The sequence below is a fragment of the Trachemys scripta genome, chromosome 1 (assembly GCF_013100865.1).
Source record: "Trachemys scripta elegans isolate TJP31775 chromosome 1, CAS_Tse_1.0, whole genome shotgun sequence".
Taxonomy (NCBI): Eukaryota; Metazoa; Chordata; order Testudines; family Emydidae; genus Trachemys; species Trachemys scripta.
Window position 1 is genome coordinate 153,679,362 of NC_048298.1, and position 20,532 is coordinate 153,699,893.

Consider the following 20,532-nt stretch of genomic DNA (forward strand, 5'->3'; position numbering starts at 1 on the left):
TCGGTGGCAGGTCTTTCGCTCCCTCTCTTCCTCTTCGGCGGCAGCTCAAAGAGGAAGAGAGGGACTGAGGGATCCGCTGCCCAATTGCCGCCGAAGACCTGGACGTGCCACCCCTTTCCATTGGCCCCCCCAAGCACCTGCTTCCTTCGCTGGTGCCTGGAGCCGGCCCTGCTCCAGTTGTGTTTTGGCCTTCCTGATTACACCCCTGCATGCTTGAGCAATATTTTTGTACTCCTCCCTAGTCGTCTGACCAAGTTTCCACTTCTTGTATGCTTCCTTTTTGTATTTAAACTCACTGAAGATTTCACTGTTAAGCCAAGCTGGTTGCCTGCCATATTCGCTATTCTTTCTGCACATTGGGATGGTTTGTTCCTGTGTCCTCAATAAGGTTTCTTTAAAATACAGCCAGCTCTCCTGGACTCCTTTACCCCTCAAATTAGCCTCCCAGGGGATCCTGCCGATCAGTTCCCTAAGGGAGTCAAAGTCTGCTTTTCTGAAGTCTGGGGTCCATATTTTGCTACTCTCCTTTCTTCCTTTTGTGAGGATCCTGAACTCAACTATCTCATTCATTTATTTCTGAACATTTAAATTTATGTTTCATAGGGTGTTGTGTGTGTTTTTTAAAAACAAGCTTGGTACCTAGCTGAGACTTTGGATGGCAGTTTTTTTTAGCCTGGGACAAGTTTTACTAATGAGTTAAAAACACCAGTAAAAACAAATTTATAATGGAAACATTGACAGATCCTTAACTATAGTAGTGTTGGCAAGCACCACTATAATATTCATATTCCAGTTCAATAATTCTTATTCTAACCATAATAAGCAGATATCGACTTCTGCTGAGTTCAACATCAAGATTTATTGACCCAAGAGGTAAATATTGGCTAAACAAAAGTCAGGGTCAGTGTGTCTCTTAAGGGACTGTTAATCTAGTGTAGACTGGAAAAAAGTCAATATCAGAATTATTACGTACTTCTATTATAAAGATTTCTATTACATGAACACACAAAGGAAAAAAACTTTACAAAAAAAATAGCAGAGCAATTTTCTCTGAGGCCTATGACAACACTGTAAATCAGACTAGAGCACCCATACATTGAAAAAAATACCACGAAAGGGCTTTTTATTTCCCACCATACACTGTGTAGCACCAATGGGGTGGGATATGGGAGGAGGGAACTGAAGTTTATATTGCTGGTCTCACTAAGGACTCAATCCTGCAAGGTGCTGAGCAGTCTGGCCCTGACCCAGCAAAGCGTGTGCTTAGCTTTAAAAATATGAATAGTCTAAGGCCTGGTCTACACTAGCAGGTTATGTCGAATTTAGCAGCATTAAATCGAATTAACCCTGCACCCGTCCACACAACGAAGCTATTTAGTTCGACATAGAGGTCTCTTAAATTCGATTTCTGTACTCCTCCCCAGCGAGGGGAGTAGCACTAAATTCGACATGGCCATGTCGAATTAGGGTAGGTGTGGATGGAAATCGATGCTAATAGCTCCGGGAGCTATCCCACAGTGCACCACTCTGTTGACGCTCTGGACAGCAGTCCGAGCTCGGATGCTCTGACCAGCCACACAGGAAAAGCCCCGGGAAAATTTGAATTCCTTTTCCTGTCTGGGCAGTTTGAATCTCATTTCCTGTTTGGACATCGTGGCGAGCTCAGCAGCACTGGCAACGATGCAGAGTTCTCCAGCAGAGGTGACCATGCAATCTCAGACTAGAAAGAGGGCCCCAGCATGGACTGATTGGGAAGTCTTGGATCTGATCGCTGTGTGGGGCGATGAGTCCGTGCTTTCAGAGCTGCGATCAAAAAGACGGAATGCAAAGATCTACGAGAAGATCTCAAAAGCCATGACAGAGAGAGGGTACAGCCGGGATGCAACGCAGTGCCGCGTGAAAATCAAGGAGCTGAGACAAGCGTACCAGAAGACCAAAGAGTCAAACGGACGTTCCGGATCCCAGCCCCAGACATGTCGTTTCTACGAGGCATTGCATTCCATTCTAGGTGCGGCCGCCACCACTACCGCACCACTGACCGTGGACTCTGAGGATGGGATATTGTCAATGGCCGCTTCCTCGGAGATGTTAGCGGACGGGGAAGATGAGGAAGGTGAGGAGGAGGAGGAGGCAGTCGACAGTGCTTACAACGCTGATTTCCCAGACAGCCAGGATCTCTTCATCACCCTCACCGAGATCCCCTACCAACCGTCCCCAGGCGTTAACCCAGACCTTGAATCAGGGGAAGGATCAGTCGGTAAGTGTTTTAAACATGTAAACATTTATTTTGAACAGAACAGGAATATTAACAATGAGTTTTTCATGATTAGTTTGCCCTAGGCGCTCTACTTTTTAGTCCTTGCCAGTGCAGCTACTGGAAAAGAAGGTCTATATGTCCGGGGATAGAGCTGAAATCCTCATGGGACATCTCCACGAAGCTCTCCTGGAGGTAATTGGAAAGCCTTTGCATGAGGTTCCTGGGGAGAGCGGCCTTATTGTGTCCTCCGTGGTAGGAAACTTTTCCTTGCCAGGCTATCATCAAGTACTCTGGGATCATTGCCTTGCAGAGCATGGTGGCATACGGCCCTGGTTTTTGCTGGCTTTCACGCAGCATGCATTCTTTCTTGGTCTCAGAAATTCTCAGCAGAGTGATGTCACTCATGGTGACCTGCTTAGAATTAGGGGAATGTTACTATTGGGACTGCTTGCCTGTTCCTTTACAGAACTGTCACCGGCGGTTTACAGCCACGCGGTGGAGGCGGGAGAGGGTCAGCATACAGGGATCTTTCCCGGGGACAGCCGCAAGGGGGTGGGACAGGGGCAGAGTTCATGCTTGCCGGATTGCCGGCAGCAGGAACTGGCCAACAATAGGAGCATTGCTTTGAATGTGAAAGGAGGGCACTGCTATAATTTAAGTTTTAAGCAGCCAAAGGTCTACGGCTTACCATGTCAGTCTGCTACCCGAATTCCGCTATCCTGCCCCACTTGTGTGATCTCCACTGCAAGGCCCCAGGCACTGAATGCGAAGACCGAAAATTCGACCTTGTCCTGAGTGCGCATGTGATAGGTGCTGTGCATGGTCTTGTTCACAGAGAAAGACAATGTTCATTGTTCACAAAAAATTATCTTTGTGAGGAATTCACTCCCTTTTTCCCATCCCACAGTTGCGAATGTCTCCCGGCCTACCCTGGCATCCCCCTCGCAGAGGCTGGCGCAGATTAGGCGGAGAAAGAAAAGGACACGGGACGACATGTTCTCAGAATTTATGGGCTGCTCCTGAGCCGATGCGGCCCAGCAGACCCAGTGGAGGGAGAACATGTCGCAATACCAGCGAGCACACAGCGAACGGGAGGAGAGGTGGCGGCAGGAAGACCAGCAGGCGACTCAAACGCTGCTTGGACTAATGAGGGAGCAAACGGACACGCTCCGGCGCCTTGTGGATGTTGTGCAGGACAGGAGGCAGGAGGACAGAGCCCCGCTGCAGTCTATCTCTAACCGCCCTCCCCCATCACAAACTCCCATACCCCCCTCACCCAAAGTCCCAAGAAGGAGGGGCGGCAGGGGCCGTGAAAACTGTCACTCCACCCCTGCAGACTGCTCAAGTACCAGAAGGCTCTCCTTCCCAAAAATTTGATAAGTCCTTTCCTTCCCGCCTCACTCAAGCCCCTGTTCCAGTTTCATCCCCTAACTGTGTAGTTGCTAATAAAAGATACGTTTCTGTTAATTACTGTTTCCATCATGTTCTTTTAGGGGAGAGTGTGTTTGAAGGGGGGAAGGGGGGTGGTAATTGGAGAGGACAGTCACCTTTACCAGGGTACAGACACGGGGCAGGTTCAGCAGAAGGTCACACACACATTGCAGTCACTAGGCACCCTGGTCAGTCTGGGAGGTGGTTTTCATGTTCTGTGTGTGTGTGGGGGGAGCATGTGACTTTGTGGCGGGGGAGGGTGGATAGAGATCTTATGCAGTGGTCCTTATCCTGGATCACAGAATCACGCAGCAGGGGATCTGTAACCGTCCTCCCCCGCCACAAAGTCAAATAGCCCCCACACACAGAGTCCTGAAAAGGAGGGGTGGCAGGCTCCGTTGAAACAACCAGTCCACCACTGCGGACCACTCTAGGAGTAAGAGCCTGTCATTCCTCGAGTTTAGAAGCGTCCTTTCCATCACTACGCCCGCTCCCCACCACAGTCTGCGTCCCAGTTTCAACACTTTACCGCGAAATCCGTAATAAAGAAAATGGTGTTCATTAACAAAGTTCCATTTCTTTTATTTTTAAACGTGTGTTGGAAGGGGAGGGACGACGGGGTGAACGGGGTATGTAGCTGGAGAGGACAGTCAACAGTAAGTGGGTAAAGAAACAGGGGCAGGTTCAGCTTCTCTTTAAACAAACTTAATAGTCACAGGTTACCCTGCTCACTGAGGAACCTAGCTTTCAAAGCCTCCTGGATGCACAGTGCGTCCCGCTGGGCTCTTCTAATCGCCCGGCTGTCTGGCTGGGCGTAATCAGCAGCCAGGCTATTCGCCTCAACTTCCCACCCCGCCATAAGAGTCTCCCCCTTGCTCTCACAGAGATTGTGGAGTACACAGCAAGCTGCAATAACAATGGGGATATTGGTTTCTCTAACTCCACCAGAGAGGTCCTTTGGGGCCATCTGCCTGTCCCAAGTCAGGATAAAGGAGGAGGGTTGGGCGTGGGGCTAGCAACTCCACCCCGTAAAAAATCAACCTGCTATAGAAACGCCAACAATAGAGATAACAGAGACTTTTAGCCTGGAAAAAGAAGGGTCTTTGACTCGAAGACGCATGACGCTGGGTGGTGAAAGTCGTGAGGAAGCCACTAAGCTGATTACCCTTCTTGCAACCAGGAGGATTACCATTGGTACATGGAACGTGAGGACCATGTACGAGTCAAGAAAGATGGCACAGGTCGCAGCAGAGATGAGGAGCAACAACTTGACCCTACTAGGCATTAGCGAGACAAGATGGACGCAAGCTGGACAAAGACGACTGTTGACTGGAGAGCTGTTGTTGTATTCCGGACATGAAGAGAGTGACGCACCCCACACACAGGGAGTAGGCTTCATGTTGTCCAAGCAGGCACAGAGGGCACTGATTGGTTGGGAGGCACATGGTTCCAGGATCATCACAGCATCCTTCAGAACTAAAATGAAGAGGATTAAGATGAATGTTGTACAGTGCTATGCTCCAACCAATGACAGTGAAGAGGGGGACAAAGACTATTTTTACAATAGACTTCAGAAAATATTAGAGATTCTCCCAGACAAAAACATTACCATCCTTATGGGAGATTTTAATGCCAAAATTGGACCTGACAACACAGGATATGAACAAGTCATGGGGACCCATGCTCTGGGAGAGATGAGTGAGAATGGAGAGAGATTTGTGGATCTGTGTGCACTTAACAACTTGGTCATAGGAGGTAGCATCTTTCCTCACAAGCGGATCCACAAGAGTACCTGGGTATCGCCAGCAGGCATGATAGAAAACCAGATCGATCATGTCTGTATTAGCAAGAAGTTCAGAAGATCTTTGCAGGACGTTAGAGTTAGAAGAGGAGCAGACGTAGCGTCCGACCATCACTTAGTGGTGGCCAGATTGAAGCTGAAGCTGAAGAAGAACTGGATAGACGCGTCAGATAGAAGAGTGAAGTTCAACGTTAGCCTTTTGAAGGATCATAAGATCAAGGAAGATTTTGGACTGACGCTGAAGAATAAGTTTTCAGTACTACAGGATCGGTCTGAGGAAGACAGTGTATCCAACAGATGGCAGAAAGTGAGAGAGACACTTAGGTCAGCATGCCAGGAAGTGCTTGGAATTAAGAAATATCAGCAGAAAGAGTGGATCACAGCAGAGACCTTGACTAAGATAGAAGATAGAAAGAAGAAGAAGGCAGTAGTTAATAACAGCAGGACTAGAGCAGCAAAGGCTAAAGCGCAAAAAGAGTAAGCTGAAGCCCATAGAGCAGTGAAGAGGAATATTAGGAAGGATAAGAGAGATTATGTGGATGGACTGGCAGCAGAAGCGGAGCAGGCAGCATACAACGGTAATATGAAACAGCTATATGACATCACCAAGCGACTGTCTGGAAAGTTCAGCAAACCAGAGCGTCCCGTCAAAGACAAGCAGGGAAAGTCTATAACAGAAATAGAACAACAGATGAATAGATGGGCGGAGCACTTTGAGGAACTCCTGAATAGACCAGCACCATTAAATCCACCAGACATTGACCCAGCCAACGAAGACCTTCCAATCAATTGTGATAGACCAACCAGAGATGAGATCAGAAAAGCCATCACTATGATGAAGAATAGGAAGGCGGCTGGACCTGACGATATTCCAGCAGAGGCCCTGAAAGTAGATCTGGATGTTTCAGTGGAAATGCTGTACCCCCTCTTTGAGAAGATATGGGAAGAAGAAGTGATTCCAGCAGACTGGAAAGAGGGATATCTTATTAAAATCCCCAAGAAAGGAGACCTCAGCAATTGTGCCAACTACAGAGGAATCACACTTCTGCCGGTGCCAGGGAAGGTCTTCAACCGAGTTCTCTTAGAGAGAATGAAGGATGCCGTCGACCCACAGCTACGAGATGAGCAAGCAGGTTTCCGACAAAATAGATCATGCACGGACCAGATAGCAACGCTTCGCATCATAGTCGAGCAGTCTATGGAGTGGAACTCCTCATTGTACATCAACTTTGTTGACTATGAAAAAGCATTCGATAGCGTGGATCGAGAGACTCTCTGGAAGCTCCTTCGGCACTATGGCATCCCAGCAAAGGTGGTCAACCTGATTAAGAACTTATATGATGGCATACACTGTAGAGTGATCCATGGAGGGCAGCTTACAAACAGCTTCCAGGTGCGAACCGGAGTCAGACAAGGATGCTTGTTGTCACCATTTCTCTTTCTCCTTGTCATTGATTGGATTATGAAGACATCCACTTATGAGCGTAGGAACGGAATCCAGTGGACGTTGTGGACCCAGCTTGATGACCTGGATTTTGCTGATGACCTTGCACTCCTTTCGCATCGCAAACAGCAGATGCAAGAGAAGACCAACGTAGTGGCAGCCATGTCATCACAGGTTGGCCTCAACATCCACAAGGACAAGACCAAGATCCTCAAGATTAACTCCATCAGTAATGACCCAGTCACACTGAATGGAATCCCTCTGGAAGAAGTGCAGTCCTTCACCTACCTAGGCAGTATCATCGACCAACAGGGTGGCACGGACGCAGACATCAAAGCAAGGATTGGTAAGGCAAGAGCAGCTTTCTTACAGCTCAAGAACATCTGGAGCTCTAGAGAGCTGTCTTTGGCAACAAAGATTAGACTGTTCAATTCCAACGTGAAATCAGTCTTATTGTATGGAGCTGAAACCTGGAGGATAATTAAAACAACCACCAGGAGGATCCAGACCTTCATAAATAGTTGCCTTAGAAGGATTCTCCAGATCCGCTGGCCAGACACCATCAGCAACATCTACCTCTTGGAGAGGACCCATCAACTTCCAGCAGAGGAAGAAATTAGAAGGAGAAGGTGGGGTTGGATAGGACACACACTACGCAAGCAGCCAACCAACATCACTAGACAGGCATTGCGGTGGAACCCCCAAGGCAAGCGGAAAAGAGGCCGTCCAAGAAACACCTGGCGACGCGACCTTCAGGCTGATAGCAAAAAAATGGGCTATACCTGGAACCAGCTAGAGCAAATGGCCCAGGATAAAGGACTCTGGAGATCTGTGGTTGGTGGCCCATACCCCGACTGGGGTGACGGGCATGAGTGAGTGAGTGATTGGTTTCGCTGAGATCAGAGTGAGTCAGTAAGCTTCTCCGTCTCCCCTTGAGACGTCCAAAAGCACACTCCACCACCATTCTGCACTTGCTCAGATGGTAGTTGAAGAGTTCTTTTTCAGTGTCCAGGGTGCCTGTATAGGGCTTCATGAGCCAGGGGATTAGCGGGTAGGCTGGGTCCCCGAGGATCACTATAGGCATCTCCACATCCCCAACAGTTATCTTCTGGTCCGGGAAGTAAATACTTCCTGCAGCCGTCTAAACAGACCAGAGTTCCTGAAAACACGAGCATCAGGAACCTTGTCCCGCCATCCGACGTTGATGTTTGTAAATCGTCCCCTATGGTCCACCAGTGCTTGCAGCACCATTGAAAAGTAGCCCTTTCGGTTAATGTATTGGCTGGCCTGGTGGTCCGGTCCCAGGATAGGGATGTGAGTTCCATCTATAGCCCCACCGCAGTTTGGGAATCCCATCGCGGCGAAGCCATCTATGATGACCTGGACGTTTCCAAGGGTCACTACCTTTGACAGCAGTAGCTCAACGATTGCGTTGGCTACTTGCATCGCAGCAACCCCCACGGTAGATTTGCCGACACCAAAGTGATTCGTGACTGGCTGGCGTTGCAAGCTTCCAGAGGGCTATGGCCACTCGCTTCTGGACAGTCAGGGCTGCTCGCATCTGGGTGTCCTTGCACTTCAGGGCAGGGGACAGCAACTCACAAAGTTCCAGGAAAGTTCCCTTCCGCATACGAAAGTTTCGCGGCCACTGTGATTCATCCCAGACCTGCAGCACTGTGCGGTCCCACCAGTCCATGCTTGTTTCCCAGGCCCAGAATTGCCATTCCACAGCATCAGCATGACCCATTGCCACCATGATGTTCATGGCGCGGGGTCCCGTGCTTTGCGAGAGGTCTGTGCCACTCTCAGCCTTCATGTCCTCACCGCGCTGCTGTAGCCTCCTCACCCGATTTCTCAGCATCTGCCTCTGGAAAAGGTGGATGATAAGGTGCGAGGTGTTGACAACGGCCATAACTGCAGCGATGGTCACAGCAGGCTCTATGCTCGCAGTGCTGTGGCGTCCGTGCTGTCACTCACCAGAAAAGTGCGCGAACTGATTGCCCGCCGGCACTTTCAGGGAGGGAGGGCGGGAGTGACGGTTGGATGATGACAGTTACCCAAAACCACCCTCGACACATTTTTTTTCCCCAGCAGGCACTGGGGGCTCGACCCAGAATTCCAATGGGCAGCGGGGACTGTGGGAACTGTGGGATAGTTGCCCACAGTGCACCGCTTCCAATGTCGACGCTTGCCCCGTTAGTGTGGACTCACAAAGTCGAATTACTGTCCTTAGTGTGGATATACACGTTGGACTTTGTAATATCGATTCCACATATTCGATTTAAGAACAATCGAACTACTCTCGTAGTGCAGACATACCCTAAGTCAGTGGTCCCCAATGCGGTGCCCGGCTTTTTGGCGGCGACGCCTCTTGATGACACTGCTTCTCGGCGGCATTTCGGTGGCGACACCTCTTGACGTTGATGCTTCTCGGCGGCATTTCGGCGGATGCTTTTCCACCGGCCACAGTCCTTGGTGGCTCATCGTCCAGCACCCACCACACCAAAAAGATTGGGGACCACTGGTCTAAGTCAATGGGAATACCTCTATTTTTAAGCATGCATGTGTTTGCTTACTTTGCAGGATCAGAATACTCAGCCCCTTGCAGGATTGCATTCAAAATGTGGCTGGGTGAACTGTGTTGTGTAATATTCCCATCCAGACCTTCTTAAACATTCCCCTGAAATTGTACCTTTGCTGAGGTTAACTTTTTTCCTCATCTATTATTTTCTGAGGCTTCTGCTCTGCTCCTTGAAGTTAACTGGGATGGAAGCATTGGAAATCTTAGAAGCCAGCTTGTTCTTGTCTGTTTCTCCTCTAAGTTTTGTGGACTCAACTGCCTGCACCTGAAGTTTGGCATGCTAATCTATATAAGACCCAAACTCCCATCCTCTCAAGGTTCACCATTATTATAGCTGTCTGTTGTTCTTTCCACAATATACATAATATGAGGGAACAATATGGGCACAGTGGGGTTCAAATAACATTGTTTACTACCTATATGCAACTTGCAAGGCCTAGCTACATAAGTGCACTGTGTCTCTGGCAGAGATCTAGTGGCTTCTGAGCAGAGGTGAAAGTGGGCCGGTACGGTGTGCCAGTAAGAAGTGGCCGCTGGTGCGGACCCATATGCAGCCAATGTTTTAACGTCGCTGCCCCTGCCCCCCGTTGGTGGCCCTGCTGGTAGGGCTGCAGACGGGTGTGTGTGTGTGTGTGTGTGTGCGCGCTGCCCTGGCCCGGTGATTTAAAATGGCCCAGGGCTCCTGGCTGCTGCAGCAGCTGGAGCCCTGTGCCCTTTAAATTGCCATCAGAGCCCCAGGTGGCATGGGCCAGGCAGCGTGGAAGGGCTGGCTGGGGGAGCCCCCAACCCCGCCCCTTCCGCCCAAGGCCCCGCCCTTTCTGGAATCCTGGAGGTGGGCCCCTGTACTGGTAAGTCTTTTATGTTCCTTTTACCCCTGCTTCTGAGACAACATAAGGGCTACTGGAAGGGCTCACAAACTATTTAACGTTATAGTACCCCCAATTCCTATATACTATAACTACACTAAGCACAAAATGAAGGGAGTTTTCAAATGTCGATTTTTGTTTGAATATAATAGGGTAATTCTAAAGTGGAATAAAAGGTCCAGGAAGAATGAAATATAAGGCCAAATAAAAATAAACCAAATAATTGACTAAAAAAAGTCTGTAGGCTGTAGACCCTGGCATAGATCTGAATGCTATGTAAAATTGCTCTGTAAGGCATCTAGGGTGTAAACGTGGCACACATTTTAAATGTCATTTGCTTTTTTGGTGATTCTTAATGTTGACCTGATACTGCAGTTAGAGAGTTTGCACACGTTTCCTGATATGCCATATCATCAACTACTAAGGAATGGAGCTCAGCAAACATCTCAGGTTTCAACAGAGAGCAAGATTTGCTGTTAATTATTCATGATTTGTTGTTTCTCGTTTGATGAGCTTATGTTTTTCAAGTTTGTCACCCATTTAGGGAACAGAAGTAATATTGTGTTACTTAGGAGACCTGTTAAACAGCTTGGATAGTGAGTAGGGAACAGTCAAAGTAAACAATCTCAAAGGCTGAAATTGTCCATATAAATTATTTGGTGAATACTTGCAAATAAAAAATACATTAGTAGAAAGTAGGATTGGGCCACAAATGACTCTTAAAAAGGAAATAGGTTTGAATTCACCAGACCCATTTATTTGGAACAAATAATTTGACCAGCTGTCGTTATCCTAATGAAGAAAGTATAAAAATAAAAATTCACATTTTGTAGGGCAAAGTAAAGCATCTTTTATGCAAATAGCAATACATATATACATTTTTATTTACATAAAAGACTATTTCATCCTGTAAAATATGTGAATTTTTATTGTATAGTACATTAAAAAACATGTGTATGTTACTTGCATAAGAGATATTTTATACAAAAAAAGGCACGCACCCACAGAGAAAATGTTTTCATTTTTGCTAAATGTCACACTAACTTATTTTGCCAAGTTTTGTAAATCCTTTATATCACTTATTACAAAACATGAACTGTAGGCCTGAAATGTAACTATCAGATTCTAAATCTTTATATTTTGTGTAGCTAAATACTGTTTTTCAGTTTTTTTCACACTGCAGTTGAAGAGCAGGACTAATTGGGATCCGTGCAGAGAGATGGTGTGACGGGGTGTATTCATCCCACACTGGACAAGATGGGGTTAACTCCACACTGTGGGCCAAGGAAGCCATGCCCCCTCATCTCTGCTGGGCATGCTCCAACTGGAATAGCAGTATAAGAGGGAGCAGCTCAGTCTGGGCTGACTGCCGAGGAGGGAGGATGCACCTTGCAGGCTCCCGCCCGGGGGCTAGTGATGCCCCACACTGTGGAAGCCAGAGGCGCTGAGACCCCAATGGATGTCCAGGTATCTATGAATGCCCAAGAGAGGTTAGAGCCATTGGGAGTTGCCCTGACCAAGGAACCCGGGGTCTCCCGGACCACAGCATCAGGGACATGGTAGGAATTAGCCCAGGGGAACTAGACATTGATCTGGTTGTAGAACTGAACTGTAAGTCAGCGTGTTTCTGTTGGATCCTTGCTGGCTCAGTGGCGAACACATTTGCCACTGCCAGGGCCTGGGGCTGGGATCCAGTGGAGTAGGGAGGGCCCACTTCCCCGTCTGGCCACTAGGCCATGCAGCCCTGTGGAGGACGGCAGGCATATTGACTCTGGCCATTGGGCAATGTTGCCCTGAAGCTAAGGATAGTGAGTTGGACTCAACCGTGGGGCTATAATACCCTTTCCCCCCCCAACCCACAGGATGACAGGGGTGTATTCGCCCATGACAGATGGCCAAAGAGGCCAGATGTGTCAAATTCTATGTTACCGCTGTGCTTCCTCCAAAAAAGAATAGTCCCTGAAAATACTCCGTCTGTGGGGGAATAAGGGTATCTATGGTGACTCATAAAGCAGGATTGCTTTAGCAAATTATAAAACAGCACGTCAAAAGATGACAGAGAATTGCACTGGAACTAGGGGACATTTCAATCCATTCAGCCTATGTGCAGTATCCATTTCGTGGTGAGTTGAATCAATAATAAGTATCTAGCAAAGAAAGTGAATTCTTATCTAGAGCATTTTGTTACATAAAAAGTTACCATAAAACTCTATTGATGCATGTATGAATCTGTTGGGTTTTTTGCCATCTCTGGTTTATATTAAACAAGAATGACATTTCCATATAAAAGTGTGATTAAGCCATTATTATGAAGGCTAGGTGAAGGGCCTCATCCAAAGGCCTCTGGTCAGTGAGAGTCTTTCCATTGACTTCAATGTTTTTTGGATCAGGTTCTGTATGAATATAACAATTGAGGCAGATCCCATTTATTGTAATGGAGATTGCAGATGCTTGGGCTGACAGTAAGAGACAGGCTGCAGTCACCAGAGCTGGATGGTCTGGTCAACACATGAGAAGTATGAGCATGGGAGGGTAAGTGGAGAAGCACTAATATAACTTCCAAAAACTTTGTTTTTGCAGGACACTTTGAAATGGCTTGTTTTCATTCTCAGTTAGAATGAAAACACATTTTGAAATGTCAGAATATCCCACAGAATGGGAATTCCGAGTTTTGAATATCTCTAGTAAGTAGATCGACTTCTTCATACTATTTATTATTTTGTATACCTCTGTAATATCTGCTCTTTAAACTAAACTGTTTTAAGCTTTTCAGTCTCTCCTTATGTCAAAGTTCTGTCTCAAGCACTCACCGCCCTGGGATAAGTGAGTATGCTCATATATAGAGAGGTAAGATGTCTCTCCCACTCCTAAATCTCTTCAGCTCTGTGCGATCCTTTCATCTGTAGGACCTTCCCAGAATGCAATGCTGTACACATGCACTATGCAGGATTCAAGGAGCAGTGATAGTTTTTTTTGCTATGTATGTGTTAGACATAATTAGACACACAAGGTGGGTGAGGTAACATCTTCTATTGGGCCTTCTTCTGTGGACCTCAAGAAAAGTTCTGTGTAAGCTCAAAATCTTGTGTCTCTTGCCAAAGAAGTTGGTCCAATAAAAGATATTCCCTCACTCATCTTGAATCTTTAATATCCTGGGACCAACACAGCTTCAACCACACTGCACAGAAATAATTCGAGCTGGTTAGAAAAAGGAAAGTGTTTTTTTGTGTGTGTGAGAACTCTTTTATATAGAGTAACTAGAGCCAGGTGAAAATGTCTGATTTGTAATTTTGACCAAAGTCAAAATTTTTGCAAACATCTCATCCCATTTTTCCACCAGCTATAGATTTAGTTAAAGATCCTCAAAATTCTAAATTGGAATGTATTTAATGTTTTTTTTTTGTTGAAATTTCAATAACAAAAAAAGGGATGAAATCTGTGGGAAATTTTCACTGTATTGGTGACCTCTTTTTCAATCAGCTGTTAAGGGTAACTTCCCTACATAATGCTCAGGAAAACTATACTAGAAATCTGCTAGTACCAGCCATGTTAATCCATGGTGGCTGTTACCATAGCATGGTTAAGAGGTCCTTCGAGATCTGATGGCTTTTGGAGATCACCTAACTTTCCCTAATTAATACAAGGCCTGATTTTTCCCTTCAGAGGGATGAGTAACTCCTGTTTGTTTAAATAAGAATTATTTGTGTCCTGGGGAGAAATAGGGCCCTGGGGGAAAAGCAACTGGTACTGTGATCCTCTCTGCTGAAAAATTCACTCTTTTCTTGTTTATGTGCTAAAGGATTGGGCAATATAGTATAAGAGACTAGAAGCTATTGAAAAGTCGACCTTCTATAAAGGTTTTCTAAGCAGGAAAGTCTATCTAGAGGGACTGCACTTAGCATTATATATGTACTTGTGTGACCTTTCTAGTGCGATGTGTTGTACAAATTATGCTCCATTGATCTGTCATGAAAATACACATTTTATTAAAATAATCAGCAGCAGCCCAGTCAGACTCATGTTTCCCTTTCACTGTGGACTGGTAATGCATTTTGTTTGAATGATTGTTGCGAAATTTAGGTTTCTTTCCTTTAAACACACATGATACCAAGATCAGAATAACCCAGCAAAAGGGAGGAAATGTCTTCTTGCAAACCTTGATATTTCAGTGCAAATTGTCTCTGTAGCTGCTGGCTGGAAATTTTTGTTGCTGTTAATATTAAACGAATGTTCAAGTTCCATGCCCAAAGCAATGGAGCTAAAGAACATTGCAACCAGGATGACAATGGGAATCAGACACATGGCATTGGATTAACAAATCCACACACCACGCTTCACGTTAATTAGCTTTCTACCCTGTTGTGCTTCCTTTTATAAGGTGCATACTGTCCGTTCAGACTAAAGAACAGATATTACGCTCTATGTTGGAAATGCATCAGAAAAGTTCAGAAGATGTTAGGCTAGACAGTATCCATATTTCATCCAGGGTTTGCAGCATATTGGTAGTGCCTACAAGGGCTGTCTAAGCAGTCTCTCAACCCTCTTCTTTATTACTTTGGGTTGGCCCATCTCTTTTGTACATTACACTGAACAGTCTATATTAGGGTTTCATTCAATTTCATTTTTATGGAGACTCCATTCTTTTCTCTCTCTCTTTTCTTTTAAAACCTTCTCACTGTAGCTTTCATAGGTTTGGTGTATGAAAAAAGCGATGGCTGTATTGAGGGACATAGCTCAGTAGTAGGGCACATGATTTGCTTGTATGAGGTCCCAAGTTCAGTCCCTGGCATCTCCAGGAGATTGTTTGGGCCTCTCCCAGGGTGAGACACATGGATCTCCCCACAGGCAGGCTTTGGGGGTTGGCGGCTGCTGCCTAGCCCTGCTGGGATTTTAGCTGCTGGAACTCCCTGAGTGTCTGATGCTCATGGGAGCAGTTGCTTGCCCCTGCACATGGGGTGACTTCCCATGCCCATGTGTGCTGTGCACACCATGGGGGTGCCTTGGGAACTGCCCTGCCCAGCTCCCATATGTGGTGTCAGCCCTGTTGCCCCCTTGGCTGTAGGCGGGAGAAGCCTGCCTGCCCCAGCACAGGTGTGGTGGGAGCGGGGTGAGCTTAGGGGCTGCCCCTTTCCAGGGTGCTGACAGCCCTCGCAGACCCCTCAGGTCCCCCCTACTGGGTCTGCCTGAGGCTGGGGCTGCCATCTATGGGTCAAGAAAGGTGGAACAAGGCTATGCCCAGGCTACCCTGCTCACTCACTCAAAGGCTGGCTCTGGTGGTTGGCATATGGATGTGAAGAGCCCAGTGAGTGTGTCTGGCGTGCAGCAGCACTGTGGCTGAGCTGGCGTCTTGGGGGAAAAAAAACATTTCCTGTGCATGATGGTCATTTGCAGGAGGCTGTAATTTATTCCTGCACACACATGCACATGGTGTCATGCTCGGCCGGGTCTGTGCAGTCGTTCTTGCACCTGAGGGGGGGATTCACCCTGTTTTCTGACATTGCAAGTTCAGATGGAGCTACTCACAGAGCTCCAGGAAAGTAGGCTAACCCGGAGAAGTTATGAATCCATTACTGTTCATCACAGCTCTCCAGACCTATATGGGTGCAACTTCTCCTGGGTCCAGGCTTCAAAAAACTTCATAAAGTGAGGTGAACTTGCTTATCCCCCCACCCCCATCCTGCTGGAGCATGATGCTGAAGAGAGACTGAAATAGAGAGGTACTTTTGGCTCCAATATCTGAAATAGAAGTTCAAGAAAGATATTTCTTCAAATCACCAGGAATCATAAGTGACTTCATGAAACAAGCAAGAGGGGCATACCTTCTAATGGAGGATAGACAATAGTACCTGGTCACTCGGAGCAAGCAGTCAGGGAGTGGCTCTGTTGTGGACTACATGGCATCTAGCTCTTTGATAGCCTACAGTCAACATGGGAGCAGTGAGTAGCTAGGTCTTTGACTGTGGTTGCCTTGGCTTAATGCACTGAGTTGAAGAGCAGTGAAAGGGAAAAGTCAGGTAGGCAAATCCAAACCAATTTCACCTTCAAGGTAGAAGTCAGTGTGTGATCTCAAATGTTTCCAGACCCAGTCCTCCCCTGGAGACCTTTGCCTGACAGCTCTGGGGTGTTTGGGGGTGGGGGGGAAATATCCATTCTAATTAATCCCCCTTTTTGTAGAGGCCTAGGTGTGAGGAAACTTGCAATGCAATGTGGTGGGATCCTCCACTTTTATCTAATGCTTGTTTCAGTGTCTGCACAAAATGCTCTGCCAATCCATTTGTTGCTGGGTGGAGTTAGCTGGCTTAGTATGTTTCATTTAATTTTGCCACAGAATGTCTGTCTGAAAATCTTCTGAATTAAACTGTGGACCATAATCTGAAATGAGCTGCTTGGGTAACTCATAGGTAGCAAACATATTGCAAGTGCTTCAGTTGCTTTACAGGGGAGGTTGTTGTCACATGCACCACCTCTGGCAATCGAGAACAAGCATCAACCACTACTATTTGCAAGTGGGGGAGGAGGGGGAGCAAATGTAAGGTCAGTGTGCATCTTTTACCAGGTCTTCATAGTCTACTTTCATGGGTTACATGGTGCCACTTCTGACATGTTTTAATGGCTGTTGCAGGAGTCACACTGGATACTTTCCACTTTCATATCTTGATCTGAAGCCAGAGCGAAAAATAACTTCTGGACACTGCTTTCATTTTTACTACTCCTTGGTGCTGCTCATGTAACTCCACTAGAATCCTGTCAACTGTGTAGTAGTATTTCTCAGTCTCCATAGCAAACAATGTTCTCCATAGCTAACTCCAATTTCCCGAAATAGTAAGGGCTAAGCTGCTCTTCTTTTATGTGATTTGGCCACCCCAAAAGTGCACAGTGCATCACCATAACCAAAATGGGGTATTTTCTTGTTTCTAGAGCAATTTTCTTAGGCGTAATAGGGAGGTCATCTAGGAAAGAGACTTTATACCCAGAATTTTCCTCTATTTCCCTGTGTGAAGGGGTAAACTGGGAGAGTACATTTGCATTAGTGTGTTTTTTGATTATCTATATATCATATTGGTAGGCAGAAAGATCAAAGCCCATCTCTGCAATCTAGCTGCCGCTAGTGGAGGAACTCTGATCTTTGGGTCCAATATTTCTACCAGAGGTTGATGATCAGTGCTGAGGGTAACCTTTTCTCCAAGCAGGTACTCCTGGAATTTAATAACCCCTAAAATTATGCCTAAATCCTTTTCTATTTGTGAGTAGTTTCTCTCAGCCTTTGACAATGTTCTGGAAGCCAATGCTATGGGTTTTTCACTCCTATTTTTACAAATGTGTGAACTAGCTCCAGTTTCTATAGGAGAGGCATCACAGGTTGTTGTGGGAAGCTCTAGGTTAAAATGTATCAATAGACTGGCACTGCTCATTTCATTTTTTTTCTTCCTCAGAAACCTTATTTTCCTCTTCTGTCCAAACACACTTGATATTTTTAGGTAACAGGGCAGACTTTGATTCCAAATTTATCAACATTAAATCTGTCCAGTCTTCCATAGTAGTTTAACATGACCAAAAACAATATAAAGTCGGAGACGTTCTGTGGTAGTGGTGCATTCTCACGGGCTTTTTAACTTCTTTTTTACTGGGTATACCTCTTCTGCAACTATACAATGACCCAACTAAGAATCTTGAGTGTGTGTGTGTGGGGAGGAGGGGGGGCGGGAAAGCTCATTATCTCAACATTAAAACCATATTTTTAGAACCTCCTGTAGGTTTTTAAAATGCTCCTCTGAATTCCTCTGTTATTAATGTCATCAAAATAACAGACACCACCAATTATCCCCTGCATTACTCAATCCATTATTCTTTGAAGCACAGCAGCTGTGCTGACTACCCCATAGGGTAATCTTTTATACCTAAATAACTCCTTATGTGTGTTCACTGTCAGATTTTTTTGAAGATTTTTTTGAAATGCCACCTGCTGGAAGGCTTGGGACAAATCTAGTTTGGTAAACTTCAGTCCACCTGCTAGTTCTGCAAATAGATCTTGTGGTTTAGGAATTGGATTTGGTTCATTTCCAGCTTGGGATTTATGGTGACTTCATAGATCCTACAAATGCTTGTGCTGTCATCACCCTTGGGCATACACACGGTTGGTACAGTTCATTCATTGAACTCACAAATAAAATGATGCCCTTATTTGCAATTCATCCAGTTGCTTTTTTCACAGGCTCCTGCAGAACATATGGCACAGGTCTAGGCTTCAGGAACTTAGGTTTTGTCAGACACAACCAGCCTCACAGTTATTCCTCTTTCCAAACCCACATCTGTACTGCACACAGCTTTGTATTTTTCAATTCCCCCATTCTGTCTGGCATGCGGAGCACCACAATCCAATCCAGTTTAAGCCAGTTTGTATTGCCATGTTGTGCCCATCACTGGGGACCCATTTCCTTCGCTCACAATTAACTCCTAATGGTGAACAGATACCTTTATAAATTACAGTGACTGGAGACTGCCTAACATGGCTATCTGCCCGTAATTGTAATGTTGTAAAATCACATTAGTTTCTCTTGATCTTACCCAGGAAATGTTTTTTTTTCATAACCTCCCTCCCCCCGCACCAGATCAGACATGACAGTGGAAGCAAATATAGGAACGGCCAATATCACATTTACTTTTATGTTAACATAATATGGGGGATGATATGTCTGTCCATTTCCTACCACATAGAGTTCTGTGAAATAATGTAGTTCATGCATGCTTTCATCCAGGGAACAACCTGCTTCTGCGCCAGACTTCTCCACAGTCACACAACTAGGACAGTGGCTCCTATTTGTAGGCATGTATGGCTTCCTTTTGACATATCCTTTGCTGTGCCCTGGTGCAGCCTGGGAAGCCTGCAGTCATGTCTCCTCTTGAAGCACTCTTTGCTCTGCAGCTTATTAAGGAAACCCTCCTCCTGCTTGTGTGATGTCTCTAAACAATAGAAACAGGGCTCCTTCTGTTCTGTTTGGATCTTGTGAGAGATGCTAGCCAGTGGTGGTGTTTTCTACCCCTCTGTGAGGCCTTTCTTTCCAGGCCTGGCGCGATGATGCCAATTTATTTTCCAATTTTGATTGTTTCCTTTTGTAGTGTCTGGAGTGCCCTCTAGTGGCATTTCCTTCTTGTACACAATATACAACAGCCTCTCTCTTCATTCAAGGTGTTTTATATCAACAACAAACTGATCTGAGAGCCTCTTTCAGAAAATTCCCAGAACAAGTAGCAGACAGCTTGTGTGGGTCCCCCCTCCCCAGAGTTGCCAAAAATTCAGAGACATTTTCTTTCTGTTTCTTAGATGAAACTTATCATTCTGTTATAAAAATTTGTGGTAGGCACATAATGTTTCTTTTGGTTTCAGAATAGCAGCTGTGTTAGTCCGTATCCGCAAAAAGAACAGGAGTACTTGTGGCACCTTAGAGACTAACAAATGTTTCTTTAGAATCTGTTATGTCTTTATACTGCAGCTCACCAGGTTCTGGTCGAAAACGGAAGGCTTTAAGCTCTGTCAATGTTGATTTCCCCACCAAAGTTAGAAAAACCACCCTCTATTTATCAGTATCTTCTATAGCATTTGCATAAAAATACTGCTCAAATCTGAGTATATGTTGCAAAATATTCCTGTTTGTCATTAAATTGGAAACTGTCCATATTGCCATATGTAGCCATGTTCTTTTTACTCTTTTTTTTAAATTATCCCTTCCTCATTGCCAGTTTTTTCTGTTATGTTCACCACTCACACGCAAAGAAGTTAGATAAAAACAAAATGCTCTTGCTGGAAGGCTGCAATGTAACACTATTTTGCTTTTTGGAACCCAGAATCTTAACCCACAAGTGCAAAAAACAGAGACCAAACAGGCTGCTCCATAAGGGAGAGTGGCACAACTCACCCCAACTTGCTCAAGCCTGGCTCTTTGCAGACTGACTGCTGAATACAGGTCACACAGTTCCTTACAGAGCCCCCCTCGTCTGCAAGCAGTATCAGGAAAACCCCTTACCACTTGAAATGATAGTTTTTGTGAATTTAACACCATTTTCCATATACCACCCCCTTTATGATTGTGGGGCTCTGTTTGTTTTCTGTTTTCCATATTTCATTGTGGTGAGGGAGGTGCAGGCATGTAGGTT

The 20,532-nt window shown here is 45.8% G+C and overlaps 1 long non-coding RNA gene across 1 annotated transcript in view; it reads left to right on the forward strand.

Moving 5' to 3' along the window:
- Nucleotides 1-12,970: 12,970 nt before the first annotated feature.
- The window catches only part of LOC117871046, a 46,348-nt gene continuing 38,786 nt past the window's right edge, over nt 12,971-20,532 (forward strand). The window contains exon 1 of the long non-coding RNA XR_004644132.1: nt 12,971-13,064. This is a non-coding gene — a long non-coding RNA (uncharacterized LOC117871046). The remainder of the gene's footprint in view (nt 13,065-20,532) is intronic.